At 43.9% G+C, this 19,830-nt stretch overlaps 1 protein-coding gene and 1 long non-coding RNA gene across 2 annotated transcripts in view; both read left to right on the forward strand.

The window, feature by feature from the left end:
* Positions 1 to 19,830, forward strand: part of LOC306999668 (adhesion G protein-coupled receptor E3-like) — an 87,192-nt gene that overhangs the window by 55,072 nt on the left and 12,290 nt on the right. The gene's annotated exons all lie outside the window — the stretch shown is intronic.
* LOC306999694 lies at positions 13,211 to 13,712 on the forward strand. Its single transcript, XR_013797904.1, has 3 exons — positions 13,211 to 13,303; positions 13,377 to 13,454; positions 13,576 to 13,712. It is a non-coding gene; the product is annotated as an uncharacterized lncRNA (long non-coding RNA).

Raw genomic sequence — 19,830 nt, forward strand, 5'->3', positions numbered from 1 at the left:
TGTGCACACTCCTCCATCACCTGCACACACTCCTCCATCACCTGCACACACTCCTCCATCACCTGCACACACTCCTCCATCACCTGCACACACTCCTCCATCACCTGCTCACACTCCTCCATCACCTGCGCACACTCCTCCATCACCTGCTCACACTCCTCCATCACCTGCTCACACTCCTCCATCACCTGCTCACACTCCTCCATCACCTGCACACACTCCTCCATCACCTGCTCACACTCCTCCATCACCTGCTCACACTCCTCCATCACCTGCACACACTCCTCCATCACCTGCTCACACTCCTCCATCACCTGCTCACACTCCTCCATCACCTGCTCACACTCCTCCATCACCTGCTCACACTCCTCCATCACCTGCTCACACTCCTCCATCACCTGCACACACTCCTCCATCACCTGCTCACACTCCTCCATCACCTGCTCACACTCCTCCATCACCTGCTCACACTCCTCCATCACCTGCACACACTCCTCCATCACCTGCTCACACTCCTCCATCACCTGCTCACACTCCTCCATCACCTGCTCACACTCCTCCATCACCTGCTCACACTCCTCCATCACCTGCTCACACTGCTCCATCACCTGCACACACTACTCCATCACCTGCTCACACTCCTCCATCACCTGCTCACACTCCTCCATCACCTGCTCACACTCCTCCATCACCTGCTCACACTCCTCCATCACCTGCTCACACTCCTCCATCACCTGCGCATACTCCTCCATCACCTGCTCACACTCCTCCATCACCTGCTCACACTCCTCCATCACCTGCTCACAATCCTCCATCACCTGCACATACTCCTCCATCACCTGCACACACTCCTCCATCACCTGCTCACACTCCTCCATCACCTGCTCACACTCCTCCATCACCTGTGCATACTCCTCCATCACCTGCGCATACTCCTCCATCACCTGCGCATACTCCTCCATCACCTGCACACACTCCTCCATCACCTGCTCACACTCCTCCATCACCTGCACACACTCCTCCATCACCTGCTCACACTCGTCCATCACCTGCGCATACTCCTCCATCACCTGCACACACTCCTCCATCACCTGCTCACACTCCTCCATCACCTGCACACACTCCTCCATCACCTGCTCACACTCCTCCATCACCTGCTCACACTCCTCCATCACCTGCTCACACTCCTCCATCACCTGCACACACTCCTCCATCACCTGCTCACACTCCTCCATCACCTGCTCACACTCCTCCATCACCTGCTCACACTGCTCCATCACCTGCACACACTCCTCCATCACCTGCTCACACTCCTCCATCACCTGCTCACACTCCTCCATCACCTGCTCACACTCCTCCATCACCTGCGCATACTCCTCCATCACCTGTTCACACTCCTCCATCACCTGCTCACACTCCTCCATCACCTGCTCACAATCCTCCATCACCTGCACATACTCCTCCATCACCTGCACACACTCCTCCATCACCTGCTCACACTCCTCCATCACCTGCTCACACTCCTCCATCACCTGTGCATACTCCTCCATCACCTGCGCATACTCCTCCATCATCTGCACACACTCCTCCATCACCTGCTCACACTCCTCCATCACCTGCACACACTCCTCCATCACCTGCTCACACTCGTCCATCACCTGCGCATACTCCTCCATCACCTGCACACACTCCTCCATCACCTGCTCACACTCCTCCATCACCTGCTCACACTCCTCCATCTTCTGCGCATACTCCTCCATCACCTGCGCATACTCCTCCATCACCTGCACACACTCCTCCATCACCTGCACACACTCCTCCATCACCTGCTCACACTCCTCCATCACCTGCTCACACTCCTCCATCACCTGCGCATACTCCTCCATCACCTGCGCATACTCCTCCATCACCTGCACACACTCCTCCATCACCTGCTCACACTCCTCCATCACCTGCTCACACTCCTCCATCACCTGCACACACTCCTCCATCACCTGCTCACACTCCTCCATCACCTGCTCACACTCCTCCATCACCTGCTCACACTCATCCATCACCTGCACACACTCCTCCATCACCTGCTCACACTCCTCCATTCCCTGCTCACACTCCTCCATCACCTGCACACACTCCTCCATCACCTGCTCACACTCATCCATCACCTGCACACACTCCTCCATCACCTGCTCACACTCCTCCATCACCTGCACACACTCCTCCATCACCTGCTCACACTCCTCCATCACCTGCTCACACTCCTCCATCACCTGCACACACTCCTCCATCACCTGCTCACACTCCTCCATCACCTGCTCACACTCCTCCATCACCTGCTCACACTCCTCCATCACCTGCACACACTCCTCCATCACCTGCTCACACTCCTCCATCACCTGCACACACTCCTCCATCACCTGCTCACACTCCTCCATCACCTGCTCACACTCCTCCATCACCTGCTCACACTCCTCCATCACCTGCACACACTCCTCCATCACCTGCTCACACTCCTCCATCACCTGCACACACTCCTCCATCACCTGCTCACACTCCTCCATCACCTGCTCACACTCCTCCATCACCTGCGCATACTCCTCCATCACCTGCTCACACTCCTCCATCACCTGCACACACTCCTCCATCACCTGCTCACAATCCTCCATCACCTGCGCATACTCCTCCATCACCTGCACACACTCCTCTAATTACCTGCACACACTCCTCCATCACCTGCTCACACTCCTCCATCACCTGCGCATACTCCTCCATCACCTGCGCATACTCCTCCATCACCTGCACACACTCCTCCATCACCTGCACACACTCCTCCATCACCTGCTCACACTCCTCCATCACCTGCTCACACTCCTCCATCACCTGCGCATACTCCTCCATCACCTGCTCACACTCCTCCATCACCTGCACACACTCCTCCATCACCTGCACACACTCCTCCATCACCTGCACACACTCCTCCATCACCTGCGCATACTCCTCCATCACCTGCACACACTCCTCCATCACCTGCTCACACTCCTCCATCACCTGCTCACACTCCTCCATCACCTGCACACACTCCTCCATCACCTGCTCACACTCCTCCATCACCTGCTCACACTCCTCCATCACCTGCTCACACTCATCCATCACCTGCACACACTCCTCCATCACCTGCTCACACTCCTCCATCACCTGCTCACACTCCTCCATCACCTGCACACACTCCTCCATCACCTGCTCACACTCATCCATCACCTGCACACACTCCTCCATCACCTGCTCACACTCCTCCATCACCTGCTCACACTCCTCCATCACCTGCTCACACTCATCCATCACCTGCACACACTCCTCCATCACCTGCTCACACTCCTCCATCACCTGCACACACTCCTCCATCACCTGCACACACTCCTCCATCACCTGCACACACTCCTCCATCACCTGCTCACACTCCTCCATCACCTGCTCACACTCATCCATCACCTGCGCACACTCATCCATCACCTGCTCACACTCCTCCATCACCTGCTCACACTCATCCATCACCTGCACACACTCCTCCATCACCTGCACACACTCCTCCATCACCTGCTCACACTCCTCCATCACCTGCACACACTCCTCCATCACCTGCTCACACTCCTCCATCACCTGCTCACACTCCTCCATCACCTGCTCACACTCATCCATCACCTGCACACACTCCTCCATCACCTGCTCACACTCCTCCATCACCTGCACACACTCCTCCATCACCTGCTCACACTCCTCCATCACCTGCACACACTCCTCCATCACCTGCACACACTCATCCATCACCTGCACACACTCCTCCATCACCTGCTCACACTCCTCCATCACCTGCTCACACTCATCCATCACCTGCACACACTCCTCCATCACCTGCGCACACTCATCATCACATGGACACACTCCTTCATCACCTGCTCACACTCATCCATCACATGGACACACTCCTTCATCACCTGCACACACTCCTCCATCACCTGCACACACTCCTCCATCACCTGTATTTGCAAGCCGTCACCCTCGTCATCACTCTTCAGCACTCACTATATCAGCAGTCACCCCTCACTTCACAATCGTCTGGTCTTGTTGATCACTACGACTCAACTTATACGGCTCCTTACCTGATCATCTCACATTTGAGAATCCTCTAAATATATTATTTAAATCGATTTTGTTTAATTACTATCTCTGTACTTTGTACTGTGTGTGTGTGTGTGTGTGTGTGTGTGTGTGTGTGTGTGTGTGTGTGTGTGTGTGTGTGTGTGTGTGTGTGTGTGTGTGTGTGTGTGTGTAAACACTTTTTCTGTTATTTTTACATCCTGAGTTAATAATCAGAGTCTGAGGGATGGATGAGACTTGAAATGTCCATCTTAATGAGGAAGTTAAGAAGGGAATGTTGGGATTAGTCATTAAGGGTTGCGTCAATCGAATGATCAATTACCAGTTGCTGCCAATGTTACAGAAATATCACAGTCCTTGAGTTAAAACTCAAATTGAATTACCATTAAGATGCTATATAAGGTCACTGAACATGCATTGTATGAACTGGACATCTAAGCTATTTTTAGGTATATATTTGTATTTGAATTTGAATTTGAAGAGGAAACAGACTTGGGTTCATATTTCCTCATCAGATAGATGAACATAAAACTTCTCTATAAACATCTATAGTAAACACACACAAATATCATCTTCAGTCAGTCATGTTGGGTGAGGATCACTGTATATGAGGTAAGATCTTAGTTCTGCTCATAATGATTCTCATCAGTCTCTTTAAATCAAACACACTGCAGCATGTGTTGATGTGATCATGGACTGACGGTGATTTGTGGGGAGTTTTCAGTAAATTGGCAAGGTCAGCACTCTTAAGCCGTTTACAGTTTTTCAGAGATAAATCTTTATGAATTTCTCAAATTTTCAGGTGTGATGTTTTTGTAAACTGCATGTTTGATGATTCATTTAGAATTTCTGTCACCTGTTTAGGCTTACTATGATTTTATACAGTTACCCTGAAAACATTTAAAATCTTAGAATCCTTTCATGCTTTATTGAATTATTCTTTGACAATAATTCAAACTTTTTATAATATTTAAATTCATAAATGCAGGGCAATTTTATAATGTTTGACACAAAGGGGAAACAAACAGCAGGAATGCGTCAGTGACAAAGCTCATTTGTTTTTCTCCAACTGTTCAGGAAACTCGTCCTCTGAACTGCTTTTGGATAAAGAGAAATAAATCGGACTGTCAGAATTGACGATGACGTCCTCTCCTCAAAAAGGTGAGTATTTTGTCCTCTTTTTTTTAGCATTTACAGGTTGGTTTACACTGCCTCAAAAACATTTATGAGAAAAATTGTCGAATTATGAATCTCAATTTAATGCAACATTTTTTTAAACATGCACATTTTCATTTATTTTCATTTTTTCCCCTTCATATTAAAAGTCAGGTTTTATAAGAGCACCGATCTCTTGCTGTGAAAGTATAAACTGTGATTTTTGTTTGTCTTTTTTTTTTTTTTGAAGTTAATATTACACACAAGCAGACACATCATTTATTTGCTTAATAATAGTCTTAATATTCTGTCCAGTCTGGTTATTCTTTCGGGTGTTAATAAGAGTGTAGTACCGTACAATCCAATTAAAACATTTAACCATATTTAAATAAAATCTGCAGAACTGATTATACACTGCTATACAATTTTATCCCTTAAAAATGACATTTTTTTCCTGTGCTTGTTATGTATTATTCATGCATTAAAATAGCTTGAATATAACTCTACACCCTTGCTTCATTTCGTATACGCAGCATATTTGAATATATAAATGAGCCCCGCCTCCACTCACTCGCTCCAGCTCAGATCGCTGGATGTCGTTTTACTGGTTAGTTCAGCCATATATATTTAATCCAGAAACTGATTCGGAAGAAGTGGAAGAGTGAATTAGGCTCGTCTACAAGTCGATGTATCGGAATGGTAATGTGTTTTATGTATCACTCTCTACAGCGTATAAGGCTCATAACGGTAATTAATATGATCAGCCTTCTGCTTGATTATGTTATCAAACTGCTAATAATGTGTTGCTGATGTTACACAAACCATGTTCCCCTTCGCCATCTCAGTCTACCTTCTAACAATCAGCATCTTTACAAAGGTGAAAGTTTTAATTGGGCTGATATAAATCCCATATATTTGTGACAATATCTTGCAATTGACCAAGCTTGAGTCACACACAGACTTCTACATTCAACATGCAAAACACAACAATGGAAGCTAAACTAAGTCAAGAGTAAATCTAAAGTAAATTATCAAGTACTCTGTTCTTTTTTAGTTACTAGAACTCATGTGTAAGTGAACTTTACTAACTAGTCAATACAACCCTACTCCTATTTCACTTTACTTGTTTTTAAGGCAATCGGTTTGCATGATTTTTCTAATTAATTCGATTTTACAATCAGCTACACAGCAAAATCCCCAGTGTTAAATCAACACTGCTCGGAGCATATATGGTCCCACTCTACAGAGTGTTAAAATAACACTGAAGCAGTGTTAAAGTTATTGAAATAATTAAGTGATTAATTAAGTGATGATTGAACATTATGATGGACACCTGCTGTTAACAAGCACAATCACTGAAGGAAAGAGAAACACAAGAACTACAACTGACTTTTAATCACAGCTTTAAATTAAATCAGCTGAAGATAAAAATAAGACATTCAATCTGTAAAGATCTCAACAGTGAACGATTAAACAACTCCACAAACAGCATTACCAGCTTCACTTATTACTAACCAGACTGACTTTATTTCTGTCAGACGTCTACAGAAGTTTTATTTAGAATTAACAGAGGTTTAGATGTTGATGTTTTAGTCACCATTTAAAAATCACCATTATGGTGAACAGTGTTGCCTTTAGTTGTGCAATTTGATTCTTTTTTTATTATTTGATATCATGGTCATTGTAACAGTGTTTACCAAAACACACAAAGGTTGCAAAAAAAAAACAGCAACAAAGATGGTCATGTGATAGGCCTATAGTTTTCAACAAGTACAAAAATCAAAAAAGTTTATCATTTACTGAAAATATTTGGTATTAATAGATTTTGAATAACATTCATTTCGTTCTATAAATCAGTCATCAAGCTGAATCTTTATTTTTTAATTATTGGTAAAGTATTCTTTGGACAAACACACAGACATCAAGAATCCCCATATGAATCTCATTAATGGTGACATGCTTTATGCCGCAATGCATTATGGGAGGCACCATAGTATAAAAATCATGTCTCCCAGCATGCATTGCAGCATGAAGCATGTCACCATTGTTGAGATTCATACTCTGATTCTTGATGTCTGTTGTTTCTAATTTAATAATTATAATTTTCAAACAAAATCTGAAATGTATATCACATTTTTAATTCAGGATGACTGCTCTGTGTCAAAAAAAGCGACTTTTATTAATAACTAATAACAACTTTTGTTTTTTGTCAGGGATAAGATTAGTGAATCTTTCATCTTTATAATAATGAAAACGATAACACCTGGACATTTAATATTTTTAGCTTCTTTTGTAACATATTATGAGTTTTGGTAAATATTGTTACAAAGACCAAAATTGTACTTAAAATGCCATGAGTCAAACTGCACAACTGAAGGGAAAACTGATCACCATAATGGTGACCTTTTTTTAAAAACATCGACATCTAAACTTTTGTCCATAGACATATACCAGAAATAAAGTCAGTCTGGTTAGTAATAAGTGAAGCTGGTAATGCTGTTTGTGGAGTTGTATATTCCTCCTCTGCTGAAATCTTTAGAGATTGAATGTCTTATTTTTATCTTCAGCTGATTTAATTTAAAGCTGTGACTAAAAGTCAGTTGTAGTTCTTGTGTTTCTCTGTTCTTCAGTGATTGTGCTTGTTGACAGCAGGTGTTCATCATTAATGTTCAATCATCACTTAATTAATCACTTAATTATCTCATTAACTTTAACACTGCTTCAGTGTTATTTTAACACTCTGCAGAGTGGGACCATATATGCTCCGAGCAGTGTTGATTTAACACTGGGGATTTTGCTGTGTACTTCACTCTTAATGGTTCCATACTAAGACCAAATTATCTTTTATTATCACACAGAGTAATTGAGCATCTGAAGCAAATTTGGTTTGACCAACAACTTCACAACTTTGTTGGTTTTACTTTTTGGTTTTTATTTTTGCAAAGGTCCCTCTATGTGGTAACATTGACATTTCATAAAAAAGCAAGTAAAAACTGTAATTTAATCTCACTACATCAACCTAGATACATTAGAAACAGATCCTTAAAAAACAGTTGCATGTTACCACTTTTTTCATTTAGTTCATTTTAGTGTGACACCCTAGGATTCTCACTGTAGGCCTACCCCTCTTTCCACCCTGTTCTTAACCCGATTCTAGTGATTTCAACAGTCTACTTTGGTGTTTTTCTTTGCCTGATGCAGGCCAATAGTCTTTCTCACAACCACAGGGTTCATCATCGCACATGGTTGTTTAAAGATACAGTGTGTAGGATTTACTCCCATCTAGCGGTGAAGTGGTATATGACTACCAACTGAATATTAATTTCAAGCCCCTTCCATTCCGAGGGCGTTTTAACTCCTACGGTGGCTGTATTGTTCCAAGATTAACACGGCTTCCAGTTCGACTTCCCATGAGTGTTCCTTCAAGTGATGAGGTTACTTTAGAAAACTTACAAATTGCATTTAGTTATTCAGTCAGTTAACATGGCATCTACCACAATATTTCTTGTAGAAAATATTTAAATGCTAAAGAAAAGGTATGAGAGACGGCTGTTTTTGTCAATTGTATGTTTTCATTTAAAATGTTTGCAATGATAACATAAGTACATGTTTAAATGTTTTGTCACTTGCTTGAGCAACTTAATACATAAATCTATATAGACTAGAAGTAGCCTAATGTATTGAATAATATATGTTTTAAATCTATTGAGTTTAAACGTGAACACGTCTGTAGACCTATAACTAACTGTGTACAAATAGAATCGAAATGCTGAAACGATTTTTTATATTCTTTTATAAAAGATGCTGATAATAAAAATAGTGATTTATATAAATAGCGCTGCTCCTGTATGGAGCTAGAATTGTGTCTTTATTACATGTGAGAAAATAAATGATCTGAGAAAAGAAAAAAAAGTTTCAGAGAAGAAGTTATCACACTAATAGCAAAAAAGCATTTCATGAGAGAGAAAAAAAGAATATTTGAGAGAAAAAGTTTTCATACCAATAGCAAAAAATAATCATATTTGAGACTAAAAAAAGTTTTGAAAGAAAGTATTTTCTCATAGAACATAAAACAATATAAATTTGACATTTTTAAAATGATTTCTGAGAAAAAAAATCTCTCTCAAAATACTTAAATATATATATTTTTGCTATCAGTGTGAAAACATTTTCACAAAAAAATTGTTTCTCTCAAAACTTTTTTCTTTTCTCTCGATGCAATTTCTTGCTCTCGTGTCAGGATTTTGCTTTCGCTGTGAAAATTGTGTCATGGGCGGGGCCACGTTCCTATTGGCCAGTCGGTTGGGAGTCGAACTGAATCATTACACCATTCTTCGGTTCACCTATCAGTGGTTCTCAAACCTGTCCTGGATAACCCATATAATAAGGAGCTGATGAGCTGAATCAGGTGTGTTTGATTAGGGAGACAAAGAAAACGTGCAGTGTTGGTGGTCCTCCAGGACAGGTTTGAGAACCACTGACCTAGATAGATGCCGCCTCTGCCTTAGTTGAGCACGGACACCCCAATGTTTGGGTAAGATGATGACACACACAACTCGATGGGTAGCTGGCTGAGCAAGTTCAGCATCACTGAAGATTAAACGTTAAAAAATAGCACTCATATTCATGAATGAATGTGTATTATATCATTAGCTCGAGTGGAGCTGTACTTTTGCCGTATCTGGTCGGCAAAACAGCAAAAACTTCCTTCTTGCAAAGGAACGATTCGAGCGCCGTCTTCTGTTCCTCTTTTAGAGAAAAAGGCAAGTCTAAATCTTTCATTGAAGCGCCCAGAGCCGTTTCAAACAACTGGTGTTCATCCACAGCCATCTTGCAATGTTTACTAATGACTAATGTCATCTCGCCTCTGGCCCGCCGATACCAGATAACCCGATGTGATTGGTGCAGCTCAGATACAGGGGCATATTTAATGAGCATTATTACTCGACACCTGAGCAACTCGCTGAGCAAATTCAAATTGTGCTCTCGCGAGAACTCTAGAAATCGCGAGGATTTCTAGGGTGATCAATCACTGGAAAAATTAGCAAATGCATAGATAAGTACTTGTGTATTCAAATCATAACTGTGTCAGACAGTTTATATGAGTACATGGTGAAACCTCAATCTGTCTTATAGTTGTTGTTTTGAAAGTTGGATTTTATTGTGTTTGGTTTTGTTCAGAGAGAGAGCAAACATCTGACTTGAATTTATTTAGTTGTTTGTAGTCTAAACATAAAAAGGCAAAATATTTGTTTTATGAGAAAACTCTCATGGCATTGTGCTGATGTTTAAGTCATTAAACGTTGTAATATGTGTCATCTTTTTTTTTCATGCCAGGTGTTGTACGGTCACTGTTGACTATCATCACTTTAATCCTGTGTAAGTGTCAGTGTTTGCTTCAAACTCTCGGCTGACCCTGTGAACTGTATTTATTTTTATACAATTGATTACATTCATTTCTCAGTATTTAGTCATTGTCAAATACGCTACATTGTCTATGTAACTAATTCCCAGTTCATCTACATTCCTACAAGCCTCAGTATTTGGGCTGTTGGAAGAAACTACAGAATTTGTGTTTTTTTATTTGTATTTAATTTGTTTAGGGATTAATTTGGCTTTAGAATAGGGTTGCCACTCTCATAAATAAAAATATTTTATACATTTTAAAGGATGATTACTATATATATATATATATGTAGCGCCCCCTACTGTCCTAGGTGTATCTACCCTTTGAAATGTTGGATGTTTGAACCCAGATTCGTTTATTTGTCTCTCGGCGTGATCTTATAATCAATCTGTGACCCTTGGTTCTACTTTGAACAAATTGCAACTCAGATCTCAGCAAAACCACTTTTAACCAATTGCAGCTACCTATCTGTTCATAAAGTGACCACACTATATAACTGAAATACACAATGGATTTATTTAAAAGAAAATAAACAAAGAATTAACAAACCCGATTAAAATGAAATATGAATAAAATCTGGTCAGCCAACTTTTGAATAAACTGGTATTTTCAAAACAGTGTTAGATTGACTCATCTGTGCACAACAACAGGCACTTAAAGGGTTAACCTTATACATTTCCATCAAATTAATCACTCTTTAAATTAACATTTACTTATGTTACACAAAGTACAAATTTGTCTTCGCTTAGTGTAAACCAGCTATACCATGTAATTCTGGTATGAAAACTCAGTACAGAAATAAACGTAAACAAACTTCAGTTTCAATCAAAAATACAAACTGTAACCCTGTAATAATATAATCAATGAATCACATAGTATTAAAACCATTCTATCATTCACCAATTGGAAAAAACAACAACTTGAGGCCGAGTGAAACGTAAAATGGCCGCTTCGCTCTATAAGAGCACAAATCAAATAAACAAAGTGAGTTTAAGTGTCAAGAGTTAATGATTTCCGTCACGTAACTGTTGCTAACTGTTGATTGAAAAGGACATTTCTCAGTTTTGTTAAACAGTGTAGACTCATGCGTTTCAAGTTAAATGTGCTAAACATGCTGAAGATAAATTCACCCGGTTTGGTATTTGTGTATTCTGACTTTGATCACATCTTTCTCGCCTTCAGGTTTAATATCCATCAGTGACGCTGAATCTAGAGCAGAAGTTAGTCCAGTTTTGGACTGTGATCTTGATAAAGACACGTACATCTGCACTGGTGCTCAATACCGCATGCACTGCAACACAACAATGCATCGTTTCTACTACCAGAGATCCCAAAACCACGACCAATACCAGTGTTTGAATAATAACTGTACCTGTGTCAGTAATATAGACACCTGTAACTGCTCTAGTAGCACTTTGTCCTCCTGCTTCTGTGAGACTTACATCAATAACATCACTAACCCCACAGCAGTTACTCCAGTCACAGACCCTGACTGTGGGCTTTATAATGACACGTACATCTGCACTGGTGCTCAGTACCGTATGCACTGCAACACAACAGTGCATGATTTCTCATACCAGAGATATCAAAACCAAGACCAGTACCAATGCTGGAATGGTATCAACACATATGCACATGGTTATGGCTGTAACTGTATTGGCTATAATGACACCTGTACCTGCTCAACTACTACTTTCTCCTCCTGCTTCTGTGAGACTTACGGTAATATCATTGCTCTCACTACAGCAGTTACTCCAGTCTATGACTGTGTGCTTTATAATGACACGTACATCTGCACTGGTGCTCAGTACCGCATGTACTGCAACACAACAGTGCAAGATTTCTATTACAACCAAAATGAGCGCCGTTGTAGAAGTAATAACAGTAACTGTGTTGGTTATAATGACACATGCACGTGCTCTAGTAGCACTTTCTCCTCCTGCTTCTGTGAGACTTACGGTAATATCATTGCTCTCACTACAGCAGTTACTCCAGTCTATGACTGTGGGCTTTATAATGACATGTACATCTGCACTGGTGCTCAGTATCACATGTACTGCAACACAAGTGTACATGATTTCCATTATGCTATAAACCATTACCACTGTTTGAGTTATAACTGTGACTGCATTGGTAATAAGGACACCTGTACATGTTCCTACAATACTTCATCCTCCTGCTTCTGTACTGATCACAGTAATAGTATCCCAGCAGCAGTTACTCCAGTCTATGGCTGTGTGCTTTATAATGATACGTATATCTGCACTGGTAATCAATACCGCATGCACTGCAACAGAAGAATGCATAGTTTCTTCTACTGGAGATATCAGAACCAAAACCATTATCAATACGAATGCAGGAGTAGTAACTGTTACTGTATTGGTAATAATGACACCTGTTCCTGCTATAGAAGCACTTTCTCCTCCTGCTTCTGCGAGTATAATATCTCCCCCCCGACCACACTCAGTCCAACTACTACAGGTGAGCATATGTAGACTTGAATGTGGTGTTTGATTTTACTGTATTCATGTTGTAATGATGAATTCCCTCATTGCAGTGCTGGATAGCATACTGCCGGATCAATGCAGGGTAAGCTGAATGTTTTAATTTTCGAAATGCACAGTCTTTCAGTTTCATTTATAAAGCTCAATTGTGATTCCAGAGTCAGAACTCTGCAGGATGTTTTCAAAGTCTTCTTGACAACATAGAGAACATTACAGATCAAGTGCTTCCTTTGGATGTAAGTTTTTTAAGAGAGAAATCATAAAATAAGCAAATATCAGTAATTTACGATAACAGAACATTTAATGCTGCTTGTGTGTATATACAATCATAAGTGTTTTTGAATCATAACCAATTAGGTTGTGACTACAATTTTGGATGTGGCTCTTAACACTTCAAAGATTCAATCAGCTGACTCAAAGGAACTAGTGACATTTGGAAATGGTGTAATAAAAGCCAGTGAGAAGCTCGTATCTACACTGGTGAAGCCAACAGACACCAATGACAGTGTCAATTTTACTCTTGACACCGTAGGTAAGTGAAGACGCAATCTAGAACTACACACAATTTTACAAATTGAATATGCTCTAAAGGTTTTGTGAACTAATCAAAGAATCAATTATTTTAGCTACAATATAGAATTGAATTTATCTGTATATTTAGTAATCTGTATAGAATCTGACTTTTTGCAGATATTTCCTCATGCATTTCTTGTTATGGTAAATGAAAAAGTAAATCAAAGGAGACACAAGGGTTCAGATCCATTCACATTATTTTCTTTAGAGGTACAAATCTTCATGATTGGACCAAAATTCACTTCCGACCAAATCCCTCAGCTGGGCACAAAAAATGCATCTTTGGACATTGATCTCGTTGGGATTGCAAAGAGTAACAACGGAACAAGTATGTAAAACTTATTTAATAAAAAAAACTGACATTCACCACAATTACTGACAGTGAGCAGACATACTGTACACTTTCTAAAATGAACTGCATTTCACTGATGAAATCACAAAACAAAATGCAGACAAACGTGTGCCTGCACATCTTTGGTTTTAATGAGGGAAAAAAAATGTTTAGAGATGACATCAACATTGCCCCCTGACATTCTTATAAAGTTTATAGCGGAAAGTTTCCCAATAGACATGGACAAGTCCAGAAACATACAAAATTAATAACAAATATGACCAATGTTTAGACACTGGATGCTGAGATCCCTTGATGGTGATCACTAACTAAACAAACCTTCTGATCACATTTTCTCTTGGCCTTTTGACCATAATTGACTATTTTTTTGACCACAATCAAAACAGGCAAATAAAATGAATGTTGAAGAGTTTAGGGTTAAAAGGCCAACTAAAGCAAACACTAATCGCCATAATCGCTCAAATCTTCAACATCTAAACATCTGTTAATTCTCAAATCTTCAACATCTAAACATCTGTTAATTCTCAATAAGAGGTTCTGTAGACATCTGATGGAAATAAAGCATGAATAAATTATGCAGCTGAATGGTCTTTGTTTTTTTGCCACCATTATTGAGATTTATGTGTTGATTTTTGATATACATGTGTTTATACATAAATACTGTATACAGGTTTTAATTATTTTTGCAGTAACAAGCAGAATCACTGAAGGAGAAAACGTACTCGGTTACTAACGTAACCTCGGTTCTCTCTAGGAGAGGGAACGAGTACTGCGTCGAAAGAACGCTACGGGAAAGATATTTCTTTGTCGAGATTGAAGCCTAAAATTAATCCTTAATTTTGTAATATTGTAAAACGCTTTTCTGAAGCATACAACCTAGGCGGAGCAATACAGCTCACCCATTGGCTGCTCTGCCAGAAAAGCACAGCCTATGCGAGGCCAGAGACGCTGACCAATGAGGACGCTTCGCGCCCTTCTGCGTCACCTCCCGCCCAAACAGGCGTGGCCTAGGCCTATAAATACGAGCATAGCTGTCTAACACACTGATTTTCGTCAATGAAGCGACGCAGCGTGGGCACGCACGGCCATGAGACGCAGTACTCGTTCCCTCTCCTAGAGAGAACCGAGGTTACGTTAGTAACCGAGTACGTTCTCTTACGTAAAGTTCTCTCGTACTGCGTCGAAAGAACGCTACGGGAACCCTATGTAAACCGCCGTGCGTGCTCTTGGACCGACACAGACACCTAAGGGCGCGCGCGCCCTGGTATACAAGTGCCTACCCCAAGAAGTATAGGGAGAGCGGCTAAAATGGCATCATCCCTTTATAGTAGTGCCTCTTAAGGCATAATAGCATATATATGTAAATATAGATATATATGAGGGGTAATAGCATGCTCATGGGACACATTGTCAGTGAGTGATGCTTAAACATTGAAGTGACCTGGGCCGCAGCGCGGGGCAGGAACACTTATACATATTAAACATTGAAGTGACCTGGGCCGCAGCGCGGGGCAGGAACACTTATTCATATTAAACATTGAAGTGACCTGGGCCGCAGCGCGGGGCAGGAACACTTATACATAGTCTTCTAGACCGAGAGCAGTTTAGCCTGCAACGCAGGAACCTCTAGGTTATAGAACCTAATAAATGTAGACGGGGAGGCCCAGCCTGCCGCCATACAGATATCTTGTAACGAGATTCCGCTATACCAAGCCCATGAAGAGGCCATGCCTCTTGTGGAATGTGCACTGATGCCCAAAGGGCATTCCAAACCTCTAGATGCGTAGGCTAGCGCAATGGCGTCCACTACCCATCGAGACAGACTCTGTTTCGTTGCGGCTCGCCCTTTGGAGCGCCCGCTGAACGAAACAAAGAGCTGCTCCGTCTGTCGAAAAACAGCGGAGCGGGACACGTAAGCTCTTAATGCCCTGACCGGGCAAAGGGAGCTATTTCCGTCCTCTGAGGCCGGCAGGGCCGACAGGGAGATGACCTGAGCCCTGAACGGTGTGTTGAGGGACTTAGGCACGTACCCATGCTTCGGTTTCAATACGACTACAGAGTCGTTTGGCCCGAACTCCATACAAGAAGCTCTCACTGAGAGCGCTTGCAAGTCTCCCACACGCTTCACTGAAGCGAGAGCCAAAAGAAACACGGTCTTGAAAGACAGTTGTTTCATGTCAACTGAGTGAATAGGCTCGAAAGGGGCCCCTTTCATAGCGTTCAACACTGTAGAAAGGTCCCAAACGGGGACTGAAGGAGGCCTTGGAGGGTTTAACCTCCTGGCGCCTCTAAGGAAGCGGACCACCAGGTCGTTCCTGCCTAGTGAACGGCCAAGCGTTGGATTAACGAACGCTGATATGGCAGCCACATAGACTTTGAGCGTGGATGGGGTTCTTCCCTTATCCAATAGCTCTTGCAAGAAGGAGAGAATCTCCGGTTCTCCACACTGAAGTGGTGACAGACCTTGATCTGAACACCATCCAGAGAACACCGACCATTTGGAAGCGTAGAGTCGTCTAGTAGACGGAGCCCTAGCTTGTTCGATCGTGTCTAACACTCCTCTTGGGAGGTTAGCGGGTACCCGTTTATGGCCCATACGTGTAGGGACCAAAGCTCGGGGTGAGGATGCAGAATCGAGCCCTTGGCCTGTGAGAGGAGGTCTCTCCTCACTGGAATCGGCCACGGGGCAGTACTTTTCAGTCGCATCAAAGCTGGGAACCAGGTCTGATTCGTCCAGTATGGAGCAACCAGTAGTACTGAGCATCCGCTCTCCTTGATACGCTCCAGCACTTGAGGCAGGAGTGAGACAGGAGGAAAAGCATAGAGCGGACGGCGGGGCCAGACTCTGGCCAGCGCGTTCGTGCTCTTCGAAAAGAATTCTGGGCAGTGAGCGTTTTCCTGGTTTGCAAACAGGTCTATTTCCGCTCTGCCGAACGTTTTCCACAGCAGACGCACTGTCTGTGTGTGTAGGGACCACTCTCCCGTAGGAACGTTGTTCCGTGAGAGTCTGTCCGGGCCTACGTTCAAGTGGCCTGGCACGTGCATTGCTCTTAACGAGCGCAGGTTGTGCTGGGCCCACACCAGTATGCGTTCCGCTAACCTGAATAGGTTCCGGGATCTCACGCCACCCTGGCGGTTTATGTAGGCTACTACCGACATGTTGTCCGAGCGGACCAGGACGTGGTGTCCTTTTATCCGGGGACAGAAGCGCCTCAGCGCAAAGTCCACCGCCATCATTTCCAGGCAGTTTATGTGCGGTAGTTTGGCCCGCTCTGCCCACTGGCCAAAGAGCGGTCTGCCGTCGAGCAGTGCTCCCCAGCCTGAGGTGGACGCGTCCGTGGACACCACCTTCAGGCTCGAGGAAGTCCCCAGGCTTACACCTGACCGGTACCAGTCTGACGCTCTCCATGGTGTCAGGGCTGAAATGCATTCCTGAGTGACCTTGAGGCGATAACGACCGTGTAACCATGCTCGGCGCGGTACGCGCGCTCTCAACCAGAACTGTAGTGGGCGCATGCGCAGCAGGCCCAACTGCAGCACTGTTGAGGCTGAGGCCATGAGGCCCAGCATTTTCTGAAATCTCCTGAGTGGCACTATGTGGCCGCTGCGGAAGGATTTCGCCATTTGCAGGGTATTTCGCCTGCGCTGTGATGACAGCTGTGCTGTCATAGACAGTGAGTTCAGATCCAGTCCTAAAAAGGAGATCCTTTGACTGGGAAACAGTGAACTTTTCTCCCAATTGACTCTCAGACCTAAGCACTCGAGGTGATCGAGTATTAGTGTCTTGTGGTGAGCGAGTTCTGACGGCGATTGAGCCAGAATTAGCCAATCGTCCAAATAGTTCAGAATTCGAACGCCTCGGAGTCTCAGGGGTGCCAGCGCCGCGTCCATGCACACTGTAAATGTACGAGGTGCTAGAGACAGGCCGAATGGCAGGACTGTGTACTGATATGCCCGGCCCTCGAAGGCGAATCTCAAAAATCGCCTGTGACGTGACGCAATTTGTATGTGAAATACGCGTCTTTCAGATCTATCGCCATAAACCAGTCTCCTCGGCGAATTTGCGCGAGGATTCTTCTGGTCGTGAGCATTCTGAACTTTCGCTTTGTCAGCGCTTTGTTCAGATGCCTGAGATCTAAAATGGGTCTGAGACCCCCGTCTTTTTTCGGTACCAGAAAATATCTGCTGTACAGACCCCCTTCGCTCTGAGATAAAGGCTCTATGGCCCCTTTGCTCAATAGCTTCGCTATTTCGGCTCGAAGTAGATGTGCTACTTCTGTTTTCACCGTGGTTTCGACTTTCTCCGTGAAACGGGGAGGGCGTCGATGAAACTGTAGCGAATAGCCTCTTTTTATAGTCTCTAGCACCCATTCTGAGACCCCGGGAAGTCTTTCCCATGCATCTGCACGTGTGACTAGGGGTTGAATGTAATCTGGGCCCTGGTCGCGAAATGGCGGCGACACGAGAGCAACCGTGTGCTGTGACATGGACGCCGTGGCGTGTGAGGCGGGGGGCATGTTTAACACAGTATGCATCCCGCGCGCGCTCGGCTCTCTGTGTTGAGAGAGAGCGCGCGGGACGAGTCCCGTAGGGCTCGTTATGCTTGTGAATAAACGTGGGCGCTTGGTGGCGGGCACATTTATAACACCGGGGACACTGTGTTTGTGTACTGACTGACCGTTCGTTAGTTTCGTTTTTACAGAAACCGCGGAACGTGCAGTGTGTAGTGGTTGTGGGCACTTGGCAGTGGGCACGCTTACTACATGTAAAGCACAATCGATCTGAGTCGATTTTAAGTGTGCAAACCCTGTGTTGAACGGGGCTGCCCGTAGGGCTCGTATATTTGTGAATAAATGTGGGCGCGTGGTAGCGGGCACATTTATAACACCGGGAATACTGTGTTTGTGAACTGACTGATCGTCCGTTGGTTTCGTTTTTACAGAAAAACCGCGGAACGTGCAGTGTGTAGTGGTTGTGGGCACTGGACAGTGGGCACGCTCACTACATGTAAAGTACAATCGACCTGAGTCGATTTTATGTGTGCAGACCCTGTGTTGTACGGGGCTGTGCTTGCACGGGTTGAAAAACCGGGCTCTGGTCGTGAAATGGCGGCGACACAAGAGCAGTCGTGTGCTGTAACATGGCGTGATGTGGGGGCGCGCTTATCGAGCGGGCAGCCCGCGCGTGCGCTCAGCTCTCTCAGCTGAGAGAGAGAGAGCACGCGGTGCGAGCTCCGTAGAAACCATGTTGACATGTAGCTTGTAGTGATTGTGGGCACTTGAAAGCGGGCACGCTCACTACATATAATGCACAATCGACATTGAGTCGATTTTATGTGTGCAAGCCCTGTATTGTGTGGGGCTGTGCTTGTGTGTATGAATGGGCACTGGGTCGTGGGCATACAGTTACACACATTACATCATCGGCTGTGGCCGGGACACCGTGTAGCACAGAGAGTACTGTCTATCAGAACCGACTGACCGTGCATTCGTTTCGTTTTTACAGAAACCACGGGACATGCAGTGTGTAGTGATTGTGGGCACTGAAAAGCGGGCACGTTCACTAACTTACATGTATTGCACAATCGACACGAGTCGATTTTATGTGTGCAAGCCCTGTATTGTGTAGGGCTGTGCTTGTGTGTACGAATGTGCACTGGGTCGTGGGCATTACGGATACACACATCA

This window comes from Phoxinus phoxinus (assembly GCF_949152265.1).
Source record: "Phoxinus phoxinus genome assembly, chromosome: 6".
In the NCBI taxonomy this organism is placed as follows: Eukaryota; Metazoa; Chordata; class Actinopteri; order Cypriniformes; family Leuciscidae; genus Phoxinus; species Phoxinus phoxinus.